An 18,987-nucleotide genomic window follows, 5' to 3' on the forward strand; every position below is an offset into this window, starting at 1 on the left:
ATTTGGGCTGCATGGCCGGCTCATTAGAGTTGCACTCTCTATAGTAGAGTTTGAATGTTTGGTAGTTCATCTTCCAGTGTCTGGCACCTTATCTTGCCAGGTAGTCTTCAGACTCTTCCTAAGACATTTCAGGTAGAAGTAGTTCAGTTTTCTGGCATGGTGCTGATAGGTTGTTCCTGTTTCATAGACATACAACAGTGAAATCAGCATAACAGCTCTGTAGACATTCAGTTTGGTACATAGGTTATGCTTCTTCTCTCCCACACTTTCTTTCAGAGTTTCCCAAACTCTTGACTAGCTCTGGTAATGTGTATGTTAACCTCATCATCTATGTGTACATCCCTGGAAAGTATACTGCCAAGGTAAGTGAACTTATCCACAGCATTCAAGGTTTCTTCATTTACTGTGACCAATGATTTCATGTATGGATGGTGGAGGACCTCTGTTTTCTTGGTATTGATTGTTAGGCCCAAATTAGACAAGCAGCAAGAATTGATTTATGTTCTATTTCATCTCAGCTTCAGAGGCTGCATTAAGTGCACAATCATCTGTGAACAAAAGGTCACACAACAAACCCTTCCTCCACTTTGGTCTTGGCTTTTCAAGTTAAATAGTTTACCATCGGTTCAGTAGGTGACCTTGATGCCATTTTCATCCTCATTGAAGGTGTCTGGCAACATTGTAGAAAATATCATGCTAAAAAGCATGGGAGCAAGCACAGAACCCTACTTCACTCTGTTGGGGACAGGCAAAGTATGAGAGCATTGTCCTTCATCCAGAACCCATTTGAGCATGCCAGCAGAAAAATGGAATACAATACAGATGAACAAATTTTGCCATGATCTTCCATAAGCCCCCACAACTGACAGCAACAAAAGCCTTGGTCAGGTCAACAAGCTTTGTTTACAGACCTCTGTTCTACTTCTGGCATTTCTCCTGTAGTTGTCAGGCAACAAACAGCATGTTGACCATTTCTTGGATGTTTCTGAAAGCCATACTGGCTCTCAGGCAGATAATCATCTTCCAGGTGAGGGATCAGCTGTTTAAGGAGGACTCTGGCAACAATCTTGCCAACAATTACTGCAAGAGAGATCCCTCTATGATTGTCACAGGACAGCCTGTTTCTTTCTCATTTATAGAGTTGGACAATGAAGGCATCCCCGATCTCCTGGAAGATAACTTCCTCTTGCTATATAATCCAGAAAATTTCAGGCAGCTTCTATATGAGCAGTGGACCCGCCACCTTGTATATCTCTTCTGGGATGAAATTAGCACCAGGCACTTTATCACTTGAAAAGAGCCTACTGGGATTCAATATCTCTTCTTTAGCTGAAGGTTCAGCTAAAGAAGGATTGACTACTACCATGATAAATGCTGATGAGGTCAAAGAAAAATTATACAAAGTCCTGGAGACCCTCATCATTGATGTGCTGAAAGAGAACATTCTTGCAGTTCTGGGTCACTTTAACATCAGAGTAGGCACAGACTATCAGATGTAGCAGGGAGTCCCTGGGAGGAACTAAGTCAGAAACAGCAAAAACAAAGGTCACTTGCTACTGAAGACTTGTTTATCTCATGACTTTCTCATCATTGGCACTGTCTTCCATTTATCTAACCACAACAAAAAAGTCATGGATGCACTGTTGCAGCAAGCACTGGCATTTAATAGATTATGCCATTGTAAGAAGAGACAAGGCAGAAAGTGAGAGTGATGAAGGTGATATGTGGCACAGAGTGCTAGACTCATCCTCTACAAGCTAAACATTCACACTTAGCAAAAGCAATGGCCCCAAGGCAAAAAACTGTCAAGAGAATCAATGTCAACAGATAAGAGTGTCTCTCTGTACATGAACAGTTCAACCTGGAAGGAAAGCTGAGTCAGCACACAGTTAGCAATAGTGCAGCAGGACAGGAATGAGCAGCTTTCAGAGACTTGGTATATAGCACTATATTTTCTCATCTGGGCCAAAACACTCGCAAACATCAAGCCTTGTTGTACAAAATTGATAGAGAAATCCAAAAGCTGCTAAACAAGAAACAGGAACTCCAAAGGGTTTTCCATTAGGGCAGCTCATCCATCTCTAAGAAGGCAGCATTTAACTCCATCAAAAGTAAAGTGCAATTAAAGCTCAAAGAAATGCAGGATTCTTGGCTCAGTAAGAAGGCAGATGAGATTCAATTTTACTCTGACAGCAACAATTCAAAGCACTTCTATGATGCCCTGAAGACTGTTTATGGTCCAAAGACCTCTGGTGCATCTCACTGATCAATGATAAGGACATGATCCTGGAGAAATGGGCTGCACACTCCCATAGTGTTCTTAACAGACCTTCATCAATTTCTAGATAGAACTCTGTCCAAAGTGCTAAGATATGGAAACCTAGAGACTTTTTTTTTTTCAGAAAACTAGGAATACTTTTAAGGACATAATAAAACAAAGGAAAAATAACTCAATTTGTGAAATAGTTATTAACATGGACTAAACTAGTAGGATAACTATTTTGCTTATTAGTAAGAAAATGAAAGTGCATTCCACATTGCTAAAATGTTGAATATCATTTTTCCTGAAAAAAATTACTTTTTTTGTTCTTGAGAACAAGGGTGCAATGTAATTCTTTATGCTTCTAAGATTAGGTGTCACATTACAAATGCTATTGAAAACGTCAGTCATCCTAGCAATCCCATATAGCTGAATCATACACTGGAGGTGAAATAATTAACCACTTGAAAAGCAGAATTGAGAGTCATCATTTTGAATTTTCTTCTGAATGCTCCAAAAGGCCACTAGTGATGTTGACATTTAACAAAATAAACAGTTTCAAAGAAGCAGCATAATACAAGCATCTCTCTCTAATATTTCTCCTAATACTTTGATATTCATGGAATGTACTGGTTAAAACAGGGAGATTGCTTGATGTTAATGATTTACATTTGTTCTAAAATCCAGAATTGACAATATTTCAAATTTGAGTTAGCAAACACTGTTAGTTACAATTCATCAACACTAATTTATCTTTCTTGTACTATCACTAGTACTGTGAGATGTGTATTTCTGTCAAAGAGGCTCAGTCTCTCTAGTTTGTGTGATGATCATACAGTCCATGAGGAAATATAGAACTATGGAATATTTATGCTTGGTATAATAAATGCCAAGTCTATTACAGAGTCAATCAGAAATTAAGATAACTAAGACCAGAATAGTTGTGAGGTTTGTTGGCCTAGCTTGTGTTTACTTGACATTTTATCTTCAGTGCATGCAAAAGGTTCCAGTGAAGATCAGAAGAAACAATTAAAGGCAGCATCTTATGATTTCTTAATACCATCTACATAGGCAACAGGCCCAGTTTCCCCTTGGGGAAGCATTATGTTCTCCTAACTCTTCTCATCATTCTTGTAAGATGTCAATTCTAAGTACATTAGATGAAATGCATTTAGAAGAATCATCCACCTTTCCTGTTAAAAAGTCAAAACCAGAGTCGTGAGACCAGAAATATTATTTTAAAAAGTAGCTCTCAGTATATCTCCCTCACTCTACAACCCCAAGACAATAATACATATGCTAAGCATATGGTAATTAAAATTTCAACAAGAATAAAAGATATAAAACCCCCACAATATAAAACCCCTTTAAATAACCACAGAAAATAAGCTATATGAAGATCAAAATCACTGTAGCCAGTACCATTCTATACCCTGTGTGAAGAACCTGGTAGATTTATACTTCAAACTTCAGCTGCAGGGATTTGGGTTCTGCATTTTTGAGTCAGTAACCCAGCCTGGCATGCCCTACCTCACCTCCACCTCAGTACCCCTCAGCCAGGGAATTCATTGAATTTGTTCAATCCTATGAGGGAAATGGGAAACATTTACAAATAGGGAGAAATAAGGAACCCCAAAAGGAAAATTAGAGAGCATAGGACTTCCATGCTGAATTCTTCATACCTGAGGCATCATTGAGATTGCTCAGCTCATATGATTCAGTACAAGAGAAAACTAAAGGTGGTGGAATCATGATATGATAGTATAGAGATAAGACAACCTCAAAGGCTATCTACTTCATCCCCAAGAGGAGTATGAAAGTCTAAGGCAGTGCTAACTTATCAGATAGATCATGGGGGTAGGGAAGAACAACAAAAATTTTGAGAAATAAAAGTTTGAAATAAACTTAACATCCTAAAAGATAAACCTACAAAGATATATGTGACAAAAGAAGTAAATATGAATAGAAAAACTAGAAAAGTATACAAGGGAAGGGGAAAATATAATGCAGGGGTAGAAAGCAATATTAAAACTTGAAACAGCAATAGTAAAGCAATTTTTTATAGAACTAGATGACAAATACTATAACAATGAAATTCATTTTGAGCAACACAGTCAAGAAACTTAAGGGAAATAACACAAAAAAGAAGATGACATTGAAATATCAGATTTTAAATTAAACTACAAAGCAATAGTCATCAACAATTATTTAGTACTGAATAAAACACCAAAGCAAAACAGAGGAACACAATAAACAGACAAGACCTATAAGTAAGCAAACACAGTAGTGTTCAGTGAATTCAAGAACACAAACTACATCTAGTTCAATAAAATCTACTCAGAAATCTAGAAAGTGATTCAACAGAAAGTAGCTTTAGACCAGTATCTGACACCATTTACAACAATGATGTCAGATGACAACCATTTACAACTTCAAATGGATATGTAAAAAGTAAATAAAACAGTTAAAAGAATTCAAAATGATAGGTTGGAAAGAAATTAAGAGGGAAGTCACAGTGATTGATAGGGTAAGGAAAATCAGGTGATTTGATCCGGGATGCAACATTTTAAGAGAACTTAGATTAACAAGTTCTTGGTAGTTAATTAGAGATTCTAATATCAGTAAGGTAGGTGGAAACAATTTTTCACATTATATTGTCTTTTCTCCCCCTAGCCTTTGCCCATCCTTGGTTCAGGAGAGGAATAAAGCTGAGTTCTTTCCCTCCTGGGAACAATTCTGTCTCTAACCTTAATAGTTTCATGACCACAGCTATTCTCTACTTTTCATGAGGTGCCTTAATTATTTCTGGTGCTCTGCAACTAAGTGGTTAGAGGAGGGAGTCAGGGGAGAGAGAAGCATAAGGAATAGAGAGAATTGAATAAATTTCAATGGAATGAAATTCCTTCATTCAAAAGGAGTGAATTTACTTGTTAATTTAATACTTTTTAAAAACTTCCAATTTTATTACATTTCTTATTTGGTTTTCAGGATTTTTAATTTAGTGTTTAATTATTTTTAAATGGTTTTCCAATTATTTTGGTTGCATACCTAATTTTTTTTTATCTGTGCTTTTTCTTTTTTGTTAATGAAAATGTTTAGGCTTGTATATTTTCACCTCAGGACTATTTTGGAAACATTCCCAAAATTTTGGCATATTATCTCACTGTTGCATTATCTTTAATGAATAATTTATCATTCCTATTATTGGTTCATTGACCTTGTAATTATTTAGGATATAATTTAATTCCAGTTAATTTTTAATTCTTTCCTCATTGACCTTTCTTTGAATATAATTTTTATTAAATTGCCATCCATAATTTATGTACTTATATTTCTCTTTTTCTGCATTTGTTTGGGAAGCTTTTATGCTCTAAAATATACTTAGTTTGTGAAGATGCCTCAAAAACTTGGAAATATGTATAGTCCTTTCTACTCCCATTCAATAATTGCCAGAAGTGAAGCATGTCTAACTTTTCTAAAATCCTATTCAGGTCCCTAACTTCTTTCACCATTTTTGTTAGATTTTTCTAGCTCTCAAATGAGGTACATTAAGGTGCTCCACTATTATAATTTGGTCTCTATTTATCCCTGTAATTCATTTAGCCTTTAAGTATTTATATTTTATACTATTCAGTACAGATGTGTGTTTAGTATTGTCATTGTCTACACATAAGACATTGTCTATGAATTACTTTCAGCAAAATGTAGTTTTCCTATTTGTCTCTTTTATCATCAATTTTTTTTAATTTTTTTTTTATTTTTGGGCAATTGGGGTTAAGTGACTTGCCCAGGGTCACACAGCTAGTAAGTGTCAAGTATTTGGTCTGAGGCTGGATTTGAACTCAGGTCCTCCTGACTTCAGGGCTGGTGCTCTATTTACTGCACCACCTAGCTGCCCCTTATCGTCAATTTTTGCTTATACCTTATCTGAACACGATTGTTACCCTGCTTTTATGAATTCAGCTAAAAGCACGATAGATTTTCTCTCTGTGTCTTATTTTTTGTTGATGTTCAGTTGTTCCAGTTGTATCCAATTCTTCATTACCCCATTTGGGAGTTTCTTAGCAAAGATGCTGGAGTGGCTTGTCATTTTCTTCTCCAGCTCATTTTACAATTGAGGAAACTCAGGCAAAAAAGGTTAAGTGACTTCTAAAAAAAAAAGAAATCGCTCTACCAAACTCTTGTTATGAGACAAATATTGTCCAATTACCTAAACAAGGAAGGATAAAACAACGGAAGAAAACTATAGAACAAGATTGCTAAAGAGTATTAATGCAACCACTGTAATAACATCCTAGCAAGAAGGCTAAAGCAATATATTTAAGAGCCAATAAGCATTTATTAATAGACTATCATGTGCCACACATGGTGCTAAGCCTTAAAGATACAAAGAAAAGTATAAAATAATCCCTACCCTCCAGGAGCACTCAATCTAATGAGGGAAGACAGATCACAATAAAAAACTGAAACATTGAGGGAAGGAGGAGATGAAGGTTACCAGCAAGAGGTTCAGGATACGATGAAGACCTGCAGCTGAGGTGGGAAATGATTTGGGAAGAGTAAGTTTCAGAGTTGATTTTGTCTTGCAGAATGATGAGTTTCTAGAGATCATAAAATTCAGGGAATGATGAAGTGAGTTCGTGGTTGTCCCCCTCAAACAGAGGTCTAGAAGAGCTCTCCCACCCTTTCAAACTAGAAGTAGGGAGGGACCACTGGGTTGGGGCATGTGGAGGAGCTATGGGTTTCATCTTGTTGAATGATGAGTTTCTGGAGATCAAGATATCCTGGAGATCAGCTAGGTGGAAAATGATATAATATATCTAAAATATATTCAAATTGGTAAATACTTCCAAAAACTATTCATCATGACCAAGTTGGAATTATAGCAGGGATGCAAGTATTTTGCAAAATTAAGAAAATAAATAATAATATACATTCAAAACAAAAAAAATCCTCTACAGATTATTTTTTATATTTCTTTTCTTTTTAACATTCATTTAAAAAATTTGAATACCAAATTCTCTCCCTCACACTCACCCTTCCCCCACCAATTGAGATGGCAAGAAATATATCATATACATGTATAAAGTCATGCCAAGCATTTCCATATTAGCTATCTTGGTGGGGGTGAGGAGGGTGAGGCAAGAAATATAAAGAAATTGAACAAATATCTGCTTCAATCTGCACTCAGAGTTCATTAGTTCTCTCTCTCTCTCTCTGGAAGTGGATAGCATTTTCATTACAGGTCCTTTGGAAATGTCTTAGCTCACTGTCTTGATCAGAGTAGCTAAGTCTTTCACAGTTGATCATTGTTACAGTTTTGATATTACTGTCCCCTACAGGTAAAAAATGATACAGACTAACAGGGGTTACTGGGAAGATTGTGGTGCCCTTGAAAGTAATAGCAAAGTGGAAAAGAGAAGAATGTTGGGAGGGGGAATAATGAGTTCTGTTTTGGACATATTAAGTTTGAGATGCCTCCAGGATATCCAGTTAGAGATATCCAACAGGTATTTTTCATGTGGTACTGGAACCACATCCTGGAGCTGTATATATAGACCATAGAAATGGCTTCATAGACATCATCATTGAACTCATGGGATCACATTGAACTGATGAGATCACCAACCAAAATAATACCAAAGGAGAAGACAAAAGAACCTTGGAAAGAGCCTTGGCTTACCCTCATAGTCAGTGGACATCATGAGGTTAATGATCTTAAAAAAGTATACTCAGAAGGAGTGATCAGTGCAGTAAAGAAGAATCAGTGAAGTGTCACAAAAATCTAGACAAAAACAAATTCAAAGGCTTCAGAGTGGTCAAGAAAAATGATGATTGGGGGAAAGAAGCCATTACATTTGACAAGTTAGAGATCACTAAAAATGTTGTAGAGGGTAGTTTTAGTTGAATGATAAAATCTGATGCCATATTGCCTATAGTTAAGATGAGAGTAAAAAGAGAAAAATTTTATGTACCTAGTATAGAAGATTTTTTGAGAAGTTTTTTTTTTTTGCTTGTTTGTTTTTATTATTGAGGAGGTAAGGAGACATACTGGATGAGAGCTTGCAGGGATGGTCAAATCAAAAGAATGTTGTTTTTTTGTTTTTTAAAGACTGGGGAAACATGGGCTACTGGGTGAAATCTAGAGATAGATTAAAGAAAAGAATGACAGTGAGGATGACATGAAGCTAGGTGGTAAGGTCAACTAAGTGAAGGGCCTTGGAAAACCTGAGTTCAAATCCATCTTCAGACAGTTATTATCTGTGTGACCCTGGACAAATCGCTTAACCTCTGTCTGCCTCAGTTTCATGATCTGTAAATGGAATTGATAACAGCACCTTCCTCCAAGTGTATGAGGATAAATTAAGAAAAAAAACTACATATGTGTGTGTGCACACATGCGTGTGCACATGCATATTATTTTGCAAATCTTCAAATGCTATATAAATGCTATTACTATTAGTGGAGGCAACCTGCTTGAGAAGGTGGGAGAGGATCGAGGGTGCTGCATGCAGAGGGTTTCCCTTGGTGGCAAGGAATGTATCTTCTATTTATAACATAATTTCTATGAAACTGAATGCCCCCTGCATCATCATTTCACCTAAAATTATGTTTTCCTGGAACTAATTAATATTAAATGAAGAATATCTCTAATAGACTTCTTTAGAACACCAGGTGGCAGTAGAATAATATCTTATTTTATTTAATGTGCATAATACTTGCTTAAGCTCTTTTTCTCAGGTATGGATGAAATTGTTATTATTCATATTTCCATCATTCTGGTCAATCCATAGACATTTTCTGTGTGTTCACTTTGTGCAGAATTCTGAGCCACATGCTGCTGGGGGAACGTGAAGGAAAAATTAATCACTATCTTTGTGAATTTCAAAGGCTAACACTCTCAAGATTGCATGGAGCAGTATGTTTCATTTGATTCTCTGGTTTCTGATCAGTTAAAAATCATTTTGCCAACTCTCTTGTATTAGTAGCTGTGGCCCCATCCTAGGAATGTGGGGAGGGCAGGACTTCTTTTCTAAACAGAATCAATGCTCCCAATTAATAGGAGCAGTTGGGGGGAGGGGTGAATACTCCTTTCAACAAGCAGAATTTTTCCACAATCCTCCAATACTAATGCCATTTTATGGACAAAACAGATACTGAACTGTTATTTGCTCCTAGGAATACATCATCCCTAATTAAAAAAAAAATGGGAATAATTCCAGTGACCTGGCATTCTAAATTCTTCCAAAGGGCATTGTTTACCCGTTTTGTTCCCTATTAAAAATGGGAATAACTCCAATGATTTGACATTCTAAATTACTCCAAAGGGCACTGTTTAGTGTTATTTACCAAAAGCAACACTTAAGTGTTGTTAGGTGCAAGGAGCATCTTATTTTTTTTTTATCCGTCACTGATTTCAAGTTGTAAACAAAGCTTGCAGTTTGTCTGGGATGACCGGAAGATCCCCAAATAAGCCTTTCTCTTCTAAACTCCCTCAGGCAAGCTTTGATTTCTATCCTTAGATGGAGGGGATTTTCATTTCTTCTCTTAATTTTGTATTATGTTAGGAGAAAATTCTGATTTTCTTTCTCACCTTTCCTTCTAGGCTGATTTCTTCTCAAATGTGCCCCAGTAGCAGGCTACTACTGGTCTCACCAAGATGTCAGCACCTTCCCTGTTACCACCTTTTCAGGTGAAGTCCTAGAGAACAACATAGTTCTACTGAGCTCACCATGTGGACACCAAATTTACAAAGTAAGGCAGTCCTGCCTCAGTCCACTTCTCTCATGATCTCTACCTCTATTCTTTCAATTTTTCTTTCCCAGACATCAGTACTTAGCCTGTGGACAAAGTATCTGCCCTGAGGGAGTTCCAGACCTTGCACACTGTCTTACATAGCATCTCTGCCTACCAAGATGCAATTTTTAAAATGCTGGGGAATAAAGAATCACTAGGTCAGATCATTGTGGCCACCATAGGCCTCAGCAATGGCTTCACTGCATTGGTGGTGTTTCAGGATGAGGATCTCCTCTCTGTCTTCATTCATCCCAGTATTCTGGATACCCCAGCTCTCCCTGCTCTAGTAAATGCCTGGTTCTGCACTGGTGGTGGGCAGCATTCCTTTCCCAGTACTATATGCCTTCTCTTGCAACCTGCCTTCTATTTCCTTTATTTGGGGGGGGGGCTCAAGTGACTTGCTCAAGGTCACATAGTTAGTAAGTGTCAAGTGTTTGGTCTGAGGCTGGATTTGAACTCAGGTCCTTCTGACTTCAGGGCTGGTGCTCTATACACTATGCCACCTAGCTGCCCCATGCTTTCTATTTCCTACAGGGACATGCCAGGTAGCTTCTTCTTTGAAGGACTCTGTGATAATAAAGATGACTTTCATCCAAGCATGAGGTCCACACCCTCAAGCAACATGTCTAGATCACTCCCAGCGTCTCTGAAGCATAGTGGGGCAGCTGGCCCTCAGCCCATCACACAGAGTGAGCTGGCCACAGCCCTGGCCAGCACCTTGAGCACCTCTCCCACCACAACTCCTGGCCAGGGCCACTCCTCAGACACCTTTCCAATGTTCACCAGTGTCCTGTCAGGTATTCCCTTTACTAATGATCTCTCCATCGAGGCCTTCCAGCATGCCCTGCAAACCTCAGAACAGCCAAACCTCCAGAGCCATTGGCTGCCTGAGTTACAACAACTTTGAGAAATGGGCATCCATGATGAATTGCTCCTCTTCATCCTTCAGGCAACTGTGGGAGGGGTGGGACATCCAGGTTGCCCCCAGAGCTCATCTTTACTGGTGGGGCTCCTTCACCCCTTTGAGAGGCTGTAGTGCATGGGATATTGTAAGGATAAGATGCATGTAAATGTCCTGAGATCAACATATTTCCTGGAAAAAAACAACAACAACAAATGTGCCTGGTTGGTACTTAGTAACGTTTATTGGCTGATCAGTCTCACAAAGATTTGTGAAGCACCCTGGGCTAGGTGTTTCATCTTCTGAATGAAACAGATTCTAACAGGAAAAGTAGCTCATCAAGCTGCTGAAGTCAGTTCTCTAAGTGATGTATCCTACCTTGCCTTCCATGACCCTTTAGAGGGCCATAAGTACATAAGAGTATTGCGGTCCTCTTTACTGCCGCTGCCCTGCAGGCAGGGATAGGGAGGAGAAGGGCTTGAGATCCTGGGTGACCATTTGAGAGGTGGGAGACGTAGAGAAGTCCCTACCCACAGGAGGGCGGGGCTCTAGTAGAAAGGCAAAGCAAGGAAGCTGCTGAGCAGCCTGCTCTAGCTGTTGTTTCCCACTCAGCAGAGCAGAGCTGACCGGCTTTGACTGCAGGCTGGATGGCTGCATCTCTCAGCCCCCAGCCCCAAGAGCCTGTCAAGAAATCAGAGCAGAGAAAAAGACAGAGAGGCCACAGCGAGGAAAAAGACACAGAAGGAGGAAGAATCTAAGCCTGGGTCTTCCCAAGCTAGACTCATTCAGGTGGAAGTGGTCGAGTGTTACCCAGGGCGTTGTAGCAAGTAAGTGCTTTATCTCTTACTCTTTCAATTCTGAATGGGAAGAATTTTCAGGATTCAATGTGGATAGAAATTAACAAAATGAATTTTAAGAGGCATAAATATTAGCAATTTTTGTAGGAAGGACTTAGCAGGACACGTCTGATATGAGTAAATAGTTTGATGGGGCAGGAAAAAAAACCCACTAATTCAATATTAGGCTACTTTGATAGAAGTAGAATATCATCTGTATCAGTTTGAACTCTTCTGGAATATTGCCTTCAGTCCTGGCATCACTACATTTTAAGATGGTCATTGATAAACTGAAGCCACGTAATGAAATAAGCCTTCTCTGATTGTGGTGGAATTTGGCTCCACTATGGGTGCTCATTTAAAATATTGGAATACAGTGAAATTATAAAATAGGATTCTAGGGAAAGCACACTTCCTTATGGGGTGGGAACACAAATCATAGCAATGAGACTGTAGACAAGCAAAAGGACCCAGACATGGAAAAGAGTGAAATGCTGACTGAGCATTATAATAGTGCTTGGAGAAAGCACTGGGATCATTCTAATATTTGTCATGTTCCATGTACCACAGTATTAATGACTTCTGAACAGTCTATCATAGTGACACCTCTGGAAAGAACTTTAAAAATATCACAAATCTCATCAACAACAACTTCATTTGGACTGAATTTGAAACTATTTTTGGACAATCCTTTAAAGAGGAATTTTCTGAAGTGAGCTAGGAACCACTTTCAGTCTGGATCCTTGATGAGAATTTCCAAAAAAAAAAAAAGGACCAGAGAACTGAAACTAGACAAAGAAAATCAGTCCAAGAACAGCATGAGTGGGAGGCTCATTCACAGCTTCAAAGTAAGCTAGTCATTAGGTTGCGAATAGATAAACCCTAGGTTAGGCAGAGATGTGACCTAGAGATAGAAAAAATGAGAGAATAATGGCCCAGGAAAAGTTCTAAACTACTGGCGCAGAAATAGAAATGGGTCAAAAATTAAGAAAAGAAGTTTCTAGACTGTTCCTAGAAAAGATTCTCTGGAGCAAATCTCTATGCCTTTTTAAACTTTGCTTTTTTTTTTTTTAGGATCATAAACTTAGAACTTCATGAGACTATTGACTTCAATCCCTTCATTTTATAAATGACCCAACAAAAAGAACAATCTAATAGAAAGAACTGCCTCAAAAGGGAATGCATTATCTTGTGAGATGTGGGCCTCCTGTTATTGGAGGAGTTCAAACAGATATTAGATGGCCATCCATTCAGATTTCCACAGATTGAATTTCTGCATTAGGCAGTGATTGGAGTAAAGGGTTTTTAAGAGCCCTTCCAACCAAAGATTTAACATCTACTAGGTTATCTGTCAATTTCTTTCAGATACTATCTTTTGTTAGTGGTAGGAACAAAAGATCTAATCTAGAAGGGGTCTTAGAGATCACCTAGTTCAGGACCACCATTTTTTAGATGAAGAACCTTGTACACAGAGTGATTTGGTGACCTGTCCTAGGTCATACATGCAGCAAATGTCAGAGATTAGGATTTGAACCAAAGTCCTCATGCCTCCAAATCCAATACTCTCTCTATTTTCCTTTGTTACAATATGAAGAGCTAGGCTGAACCAATTTCCATTTGAATTTTTTCCATATTTCTATATTCTCCTCTATGAAAAAATTGTTGAGTATTGGTTTGAATAGCCCTTTCAGTATCAGCCCTGCTCTCTTCCTGTACAAGAAGCACTGGATCACTATAACGGTAATTTCAATGGGAAAAGGCGGTACAGTCCAAGTCAACAAGCACATAAATACAAATAATTTTTTTTTTAAAAAAAAAAGCAAAACTAAGTGACAGTTACTCATTTAACAAGCATTTGTTAAGTACTGACTGTTTACCAGGCACCATGCTGATACAAATCAAAAATTAAGCAGGGCCTACCCTCAAGGAGTGTACGTATTAAAGGGATAAACAAGTACACACAGAAATATATGCAAAATAAATGTTGGTAATTATGGAAGGAAGGCACTAGTAACTGGGAGGGATCAGGAATAGTCTCACATATGGGGGCAGTGTTTGAGCTGGGCTTTGAAGAAAATTATGGATTTTAAGAGGTGGAGGTGTGGGGAATTGAGATGATGAGGAGGGAGTATATTCCAGTAAAGTTGATAGTTTATACAAAGGCATGGAGACAGAAGATGGAGAATTTTGTGAGAGGAACAATAAGGAAAACAAGTTTGGCTGACCCGTAATGAACAAGGTTAGTAATATATAACAAGCCTGGAAAAAGTAGGCTGGAGACAGAATGTGGAGGACTTTGAACACCAAAATAATAGTTTGTATTTGATTCCAGTGGCAATAGGTAGCCATTGGAGTGGGAAAAGGGGAATGAAATGGTAAAATCTAAGCCTAAGGAACACTACTGTAGCAGCTGAGCAGAGAATGGTTTGGGGAGGGGAGAGTCTGGAAGCAGATTGAGAAGCCATTGAAGTTGGCAGGTGTTAAGGATAGGAATCTTCTAAGTAAAGAGAAGAGAATACATGAAAGAGATTTTGTGGAGCAGAACTGGTAACTGATTAAATATGTGGAATAAGGAAGAGTAAGGAGTCAAGGATGGCTCTAAGGTTGAAAATCTGAGCAACTGGAATGATGATAGTGCCCATGATGGAGACAGGGACATTTGAAATAAGGATAATTTGGAAGGAAATATGAATTATGTCTTGTACATATTAAATTTGAGACAATAACTAGATTTTCAGTTTGAAAAGTCCAATCAGTAATGTTGGACTGGAGTTCAGGAGAGACTAAGGATGAAAATGAATGTCTGGAGGGGCAGCTAGGTTTCACAGTGGATAGAGCACCAGCCCTGGAGTCAGGAGGACCTGAGTTCAAATCGAGCCTCAGACACATGATACTTGCTAGCTGTGTGACCCTGGGCAAGTCACTTAACCCCTATTTCCTTGCCAAAAAAAAGTATGTCTGGGTGTCATCTTCGTAGAGATGATAATTAAACCCATGGAACCAATGAGGCTGATAAGAGAGTCTATATGTAGAGATGAGAACTCATGAGAGAACTTTGGAGTACACCTCCATTTAAGAGGCATGATATGGATGACGAACCATCAAAGAAGACTGGAAAGGACTGGTTAAGACAGGTAGCAGGAGAAAGAAGCATCATAAAAACCCAGAGAGCAGAAAATATAGAGAAGAGGAAGGTCAAGAAAGTTGAAGATTGAGAAATTAAGAGAGAGTAGATTTCATTGAGTGATGAAGCCCAAAGCCAAAGTGCAAAGACTTAAAGAGGAAGAGAAAGGGGAGAAAAATAGAGGCAAGAGGAGAGTCAGAATTTTCTAGTTGTTTGGCTAAAACAAATCAGCAAAGATATTAGAAAATAGCTTGAAGTGATCATAGTGTGAAGTGATACTGTTTTTTGTTTTTGTTTGTTTTAAAAATGGGGTAGAACTGAGTATGCTTATAGGCAGAAGGAAATGAGTTAGTAATGAGAGGGAGATCTATGGTTAGCAAGAGAAAAGGGATATTTAAGAAGATTTGTCAGAAGATTTGCCAGAAGAGGACCCAAGATATAATTACAGAGTTTAGTTTTTGCAAGATGGGCCATCAAAGACTGGAGTAAAAGAAAAGAGAAAAAAGGATGACATCAAGAGCTTTTGAAATGAAGAGTTCAAAAGAGGGAATTCACTATGAATATTATTTTCTCAGTAAAGTAAAAGGCAAGGACTTTTTACTGGGAATGTGGGGAAGTTTGGAGTGGGAGACTTGAGAGGAGGTTTAGAACAGCTCCTGTGTGGAGCTCTATAGAAAACTGATTAGGGAAGAGTAAAATGATTGGCTTGAAGCAGTCGAGGCTCTATTGAAATTTAGAGAGGCAGTAAAGCTAGAAGTGGCTTGAAGTCAGAAAATCTAGTTTCAAATCCCACTTGGTTGATGTGATGGTTGATATTGCCAATTAAAAAAACCTCTTTGTTAAAAGGGATGGTTCTCTGGGATAGGGGAGGTGTGTATAGGAAAATGTAACCTTCAGTAAGGCACTTAACCTCCTGAAGCCTCATTGAGAGGATTGAACTAGATGGCCTCTAGTGTCCTTTCAATCTCAAAATTTGTGATACTATGATCATAGCATTATTTGGTTAACTTGAGAATTTCAGAGAGAAAACACAGAATTGTTTGGGGAAAGGTATTTTCAGATGTGGCTATTCACAGAATAAACGTAAGAGCCTAGAAATGTGTGTGTATGTGTGTATGTCAGATTCTATGTGTGTATGTGTATATATACATATACATATACACTTACACGTACATACATATGTACTATCTAATATATGTAACATATAATCTAAAATTGTGTATCTCTATCTCTATCTATCTACCTATCTACCTATCTTTCTATCTATCTATCTAAAATAATGGTCTAAATCCCATTCATTTTACAGTTGAGGAAACAGCTCCGCAGAGATTAAGTGATTTTCCCTGTGTCATATAGTTAATGAACAAGATGATATTTGATAACAAGTACTCTTACTCCATCACTCTTTATTTTACACTTACTGCTATTGAACCAATGGGTTTGAGCTTCTTCAAAGTCAAAAATGTTTTACATTTTTTGTTAGTTAAGGCTCAAGATAGTTTTAATTGTCACAGAAAAAAAAGAAAAAATTATTTCATTTCAGAGAGATTTACTCTAACTTTGTTTAGAAGTAATAAAGATAGTTTAGAGGATTGAAGAAAAGTTGACAGGAAATTTACAGTTTTCTCTGATGAATAAAAAATACATTGTGTTTATGATTCATACTCATTTTAGTGATTTTAATGTATTTGAAATCTAAAAACTAAACATGATGCACTATTCATTTGTTTTTCATGAAGGAAGACAAGGCTGATTTTATTACTTGAAAAAAGTAAAGAAATTGAACATGACATCAAGGGGATTTTAAACAGAAAAAAGAGAATTTCTGACATCCACCATGGAATTTTGGCAGTTACCAAATATTTACTGAACTCTTATTATGTGCAAGACATAGAAGGATATATAAGAAAAAAAGTTACTTAGTAGACACTATTTTAAAACACCATTTTACTCTCATAGACAATTAATATCTCCCTCAAGTTTTAAATGACCTTTTTATTTGACTATTAAGGAAAAGTGTCCTTAAGCTTAGTCTAAAAGTTAAGATAGTATTTCACATGTTCTTTTGGATTTAGAGAAGTTCATTTCCTTCTTTTTTCTCTCTTGTTATACTTAACTTTGCTAGAAATCCTAATAAATGTGATTTTATAATATTTTCACTTATTTCATCAGGCAATCATTATTAACATTAAATTATCCAGTCTTGACTTGTATATACTAGACATCCAATTAAAAATGAATAAAATTTTATCTGAATGGATAAATAAATAATATTATGCTCATAAGGAAACAATCCTTGAAAGACCACCAATGCCTGGAGGTTTTCTTGTTACAATTGATCTCTGAATCATATTTATGGGCCTCATCATTTTCCTTACAAAACATCTGTCACTCTGATACTGCCCACAAGACCTCCCCTCACTTTTAGACTTTCCAAGACATTAACATTCTTTGTGACTTTAACAACATCCTTTCAACTCTCAGTGTAAGTTACTTCGTCTATAAAATAAATGAATTGAATGAGATGCTCTCTAAGTTCTCATTTAGCTCTAGGATGTTTATGATCCTATCTCAGTAGATCTGTGATGTCATCAGTGTGCATGAAAACCACACAAATTATATCTTCAATCATGAAGACTGACCTGCCTGCCTGTCATCATCTATTACAACTCTTGGCCTCTTATAAATCCTCCATGGACTTTCCACAGAATGTAAGCTTTCTTCTACATCTCTCTTGACATTGAATAGATAACAACCCAACACATTGACTGTCCTTTGGGCATTGCTCATTTCCCATAACATACTATGATTCTGTTGAACATATTTATTTCAGATTGTTAAAGCACGCTCATCGTACAATTTAGTGAGTACTCTTGATATTTATTGACTATATACCATGTATGTTTGAGAGGCAATGTAATAGTTACAGGGTCAGCCTTCAGGCCTAGGTTCAGGTCCTATGTTTGACCTATACTGCTTATGGGACCCTGGGTAAGGCATCCTCAGTGTTCCAGATTGTTCTCTAAGGCTATAAAGTATAGAGAGGGCGTCCACCTTCTTTGCTAGAGGAAGTTTCCTCTCCTAGTAGTTCCTAAGACCTATTAAATCAAAGGTTCAATCCTCATCTATATATACACATCCATATCAAAAGAGACACATAGGTAATGTATCTATATTTATATTTATATGTGTGTATATATGTATGCATACATATATACATACATGATACTGATTTATCCTGCATTTTGATGTTTGAATTATAGCTATTTCTGTTACTATCACCTCTCCCACTGGACTTAAAACTAAATGAGAACATCAGCTGACTTGCAAATAATCTCTATGCTTCTCCAGCACCTATCATAGCTTTCTACTCAGTGAATGCTTAATATTGTAGATTCATGCATATATAAAATGTGTATGTATGTATGTATATACTCAGATTTGGTTGATGCAATGATTAATATCGCTGATTAAAGAAAACATCTTTGTTAAAAAGGATGGTTATTTGGGAGAAGGGGTGGTATATATAGGGAAATGTAGTTGATATAAAAACAAATGATATAAATAATTTATTTTTAAGAAGCAAATGAATTATTTAAAGCTTTTTATAGAATCATAGCTTTATAGCTGGAAGAAATTTTGGAGTTCAGTGCAACCCCTTTATTTTATAGATGAGTTGCCCAAAGTTATATGTATTATAAGTGGCTGAGGTCAGTTTTTACCAGTTCCTCCAACTCCAAATTTGGGGCTCTTCACACAAAGTGAAGGACCTTCTGGCAGTATCTACTGTTTGGAGACATTTGGACAACGGCTACTCCATCATCTTTTTTTTTTCTCTTCCAATCCCTCCACAGACTCGCTTTGTTGTTGTTTTTATTTCAATTATTTTTCAGTTGTATCCAACTCTTTGTGATCCCATTTAAGGTTTTCTTGACAGGGATACTTGAGTGGTTTGCCATTTCGCTTTCCAGTTCATTTTCCAGATGAGGAAAGTGAGGCAAACAGAATTAAGTGACTTGTCCAGGGTCTGAATAAGTATCTGAGGCCAAATTTGAACTCAGGAAGATGT

General features: G+C 37.3%; 1 protein-coding gene and 1 pseudogene across 1 annotated transcript in view; both read left to right on the top strand.

The window, feature by feature from the left end:
• Positions 1 to 961: 961 nt before the first annotated feature.
• On the top strand, positions 962 to 11,083 carry LOC114045627 (annotated as a pseudogene).
• A 480-nt stretch (positions 11,084 to 11,563) lies between these two features.
• LOC114045692 (sodium channel protein type 9 subunit alpha-like) overlaps positions 11,564 to 18,987 on the top strand; it is a 114,155-nt gene continuing 106,731 nt past the window's right edge. Inside the window, exon 1 of the mRNA XM_027865796.1 lies at positions 11,564 to 11,785. The gene's annotated coding sequence lies outside the window, so the exon portion shown is untranslated. The remainder of the gene's footprint in view (positions 11,786 to 18,987) is intronic.

This window comes from Vombatus ursinus, unplaced genomic scaffold (genome assembly GCF_900497805.2).
Source record: "Vombatus ursinus unplaced genomic scaffold, bare-nosed wombat genome assembly UNPS02014779.1, whole genome shotgun sequence".
In the NCBI taxonomy this organism is placed as follows: Eukaryota; Metazoa; Chordata; class Mammalia; order Diprotodontia; family Vombatidae; genus Vombatus; species Vombatus ursinus.